Source organism: Miniopterus natalensis, chromosome 7, assembly GCF_054644295.1.
Source record: "Miniopterus natalensis isolate mMinNat1 chromosome 7, mMinNat1.hap1, whole genome shotgun sequence".
NCBI classification, from domain to species: domain Eukaryota; kingdom Metazoa; phylum Chordata; class Mammalia; order Chiroptera; family Miniopteridae; genus Miniopterus; species Miniopterus natalensis.
In genome coordinates, this window is record NC_142087.1 from 21753381 (window position 1) to 21756596 (window position 3216).

The following is a 3216-nucleotide window of genomic DNA, read 5'->3' on the forward strand; positions in this document are numbered from 1 at the left end:
GGCCTGGGGCAAGCAAAGTGCACTCGGTCTCTATGGGAACATTTTCATAGCAAAACGTGGTGGGAAGCAGGCCGTGGAGAGGAAGAAGGGTGTTTAGTGGCTTTATTCTCAGGGTGAGATGGTGATGTGCAGTCAGTGATGCAAGTTGTGTGACCTGTCAGGGAGGGAAGGGACAAGGGAAGGGAACAGAAATCGAGTTTTCTAAGAAAGGAACCTAAAGAGTGCAGGCATGTCCCGTTAGCGTGAAGCAGAGGTTTTAACATTGCTGCTTTCTCTTCAAGGTCTCTGCCAGGTCGCTTGCTCTTAAGAGCTTCTTGTTTTTATTTGTCTGCAAAGTCTGCACAGACCTCAGCCCCTTGACGCCATCCTGTCTTTCAATGTAGATCCCATTCAACGTGCTTCTAATTTTGTCTTCCATGTCCTCTACCAGGAGCCCGATATTGGCCCTGTGTGGCAGTTTCATCTTTCTCCATCTGCCTGATCAGCCTGCCTCCAAGGATCATGGTGCCAGAGCCGGATTTGCTGGTTGCAGCCACTGAGTCACTGTGGTCAGCTTGTAATGGGCAGTGGGGCCACTGGATTTCTCCCGCTCTTCCACCACGTGGGAGGAATCCCAGCAGCCTTTGATCTTCTCTGCTCTGTCTCCAGCCTGCTTTATGAGGATCACTCCAGTTAAGTCGTGATCCAGATCTCAGAGGTGGACAGATGAGACGCCACCTTCAAAATACAGGTTCTCAATCCTGTATTCTCCACCTTTCTCAGCTGAGCAGAAGGCGTGCCCCCATCTTCCAAGGGAGGGTCATGCTTGTTACTCCATGGTGACCTATAGGAGTCCCCATCTCTGTTGTAGTCACACAAAAGTTGATCCTTTCCCACCACCTTGTCTCTTACAATTTTTAGTGGCTGGTCAACAGAAGACAGGAGATCTTCACATAGACTGGGGACCAGGTCGCTCAGGGTGCTAAGGTTTTTCTCGATTTGCTGTGGAGGTGGGAGCCTTATTAAATCCAAGGCACAGTTCTGCTGGCTATCACTCATGGTGGCACCTGTGGTGGTCTCGGTCCCAGCGTCTGTCATCTCAATCTTTAGTGATTGTATATTGTTCCACTGTATGGATTACCTGTAAGTTATTTAGCTGGTTTCTTACTGATGGATCAAATGGATCAGATGGTTTCTAATATTTTACTATCACGGTCACTTCTGTTATATCTCATTCTGCACATGTGCAAGTATATATGTAGAATAAATATCTAGAAATGTCATCGCTAGGTCAAAAGGTATATGCAATTTTAAGGTGGAAATATTTGAACAGGTTTGAAAATGGTCGGTATGAAGGGCGATTGGTTTGGGCCAAATGCATCACTTGGGAAAGTAGGATGTATTTCACTAAAAGCAGACAGGTGGCCACACATGTGTGTGCTTCGGTTCAGTAAAGCACAGGGGTGAGTTAGGACAGAAGTACAATATAGCATCACTCTTCTGGCTAGCGACTCCAAAGTGACTGGCCATTGTGTGGTAAGTGTTCCTGAAGATCTGTCTCTGGCCGCTGATATGGTCCATAGGTGGCATCTGAGCTTTGTATGCCAGATACCCAGCTTCTGGAAAAAGCTCAGCATCTTCCTATCGAGAGGGGAGTCTTCATCCAACTCTTATTCCAGAAGCCTGTAGTCCCAAGTAAGTGGCCTCTGGAAACCAGGTCCTGGATTAAGCTATAAAGTAGGAACTTCATGGGGAAAGAGCAAGCTATGAGACTAGTGAGGTAGCCAAACAAAGCCAGAGCAGTAACAATGAAAGCAATTCTCCATTCAGATAAGAGCCTGGTATCTCTGGAGCTCCATTCTCCCACCTCCTGCCTCACAACATCAAAGAGATGCAATGGACAATTCAAGAACCGGGTGTCATAAAATTAAGAAGCTTTTCTGTTTAAGGAGCCCTACCCCTTGCAATCAACTTCCTTTGGAACCTCAAACCATAATATTTCTGGGGCTGGAGTTCCCAGGCACCAGGTGATATTCCCACAAGGAACAAAGTATTTGTTTCAACAGGGAAGATACATGAATCTAAGATACCACCGCTGGTAGCCGGGCACCCCTTTTCTAACCTTGAACACAGAAGCATTTCCCCAGGTCAGCATGGGAAAGGTCGAGAAGAAAATGAGGCTGGAGAATGTTTGCATGATCCAGAGTAGACATAAGAAGTAGATTGAAGAAAGAGCTATGGCCTCCCATTCATCTACAGTTATCCCTTTATCAAAGAACGCTGAAGGTGGGCCCCTCTTTTCCTGATCTAGTGTTTCTAGAGTCCAGGAAGGACGGTGGACAGCAGTTAGGTCAGAGAGTCGTGGATTCTGCACCCAGCTTCCTCATTCTCCGAGTGACCATGGACTTAGCCCAATGAGGCTCAGAGTCTACATTTATAAGACAGGGTTAATAACAGTTCACTTATCTCAAAGATAACATGGGTAGAGGCGACATGCTGCTTGGCACATACGAACGAGTCAGTGACTTTTAGCTGTTATTATTCATATGAATCCTTCAGAGTCAGTTGTGTTGCAACTTGGTTTGCACCAAAGCCAATCCCTTACTGTCACAGTCTCTTGGGGAGCATCCTGCCTTTGGTTTATCCTCTTGGATCACGTGTGGCTTTCTTATGCACAGACGTGGCTCAGGTAATAGCCCTGCATGGCAGGCAGATGCAATGCAGTTGTATATAACTGGAAGCTAGGCTAGTGGTTTGTAAAGGGTGCTCCTTGAACCATCAGCAACTTATGAGGACCCACTGCAGTTCTAAAAATCAAAATCTGTGCAGGTATGGCCGCCCCCCTCCTACCCCTCAAGGCTCAGGTGATACCGGTGCATGCCTAAGTGTGGAAACCACTGATCTGGACTCTGGGATGCCACTGAAGTTTCCTACTTCACGTGGGAAGAGCTGGAGTGAAGAAAGAAATCCAAGATGTCACGCTGATAGCTCCTGGCCTAATGTGGGCGAATGGTTTAACAATCCTGCCCGTTCTTGAATCTTCTCCTCTTTGGCTGGGAACAGCTTGTTAAGCTGCAGATATTTCCTTTCCTCTTTCTCTCGCTACTTCTCTCCCACAAGACACAAGATAGTTCCTGCCTGGGCATCTCAGATTACCATTTCTTCCTCAAAGCCAATTAAAGGTCTCTAATCCCTCCTGTGTTTACCTAAAGGATCAATTTGATCAGAAAGGATGAA

At 46.8% G+C, this 3216-nt stretch overlaps 1 pseudogene; it reads right to left on the reverse strand.

The window, feature by feature from the left end:
* Positions 1 to 256: 256 nt before the first annotated feature.
* Positions 257 to 1038, reverse strand: LOC107536304 (F-actin-capping protein subunit beta pseudogene; annotated as a pseudogene).
* Between the last annotated feature and the right edge of the window lie 2178 nt (positions 1039 to 3216).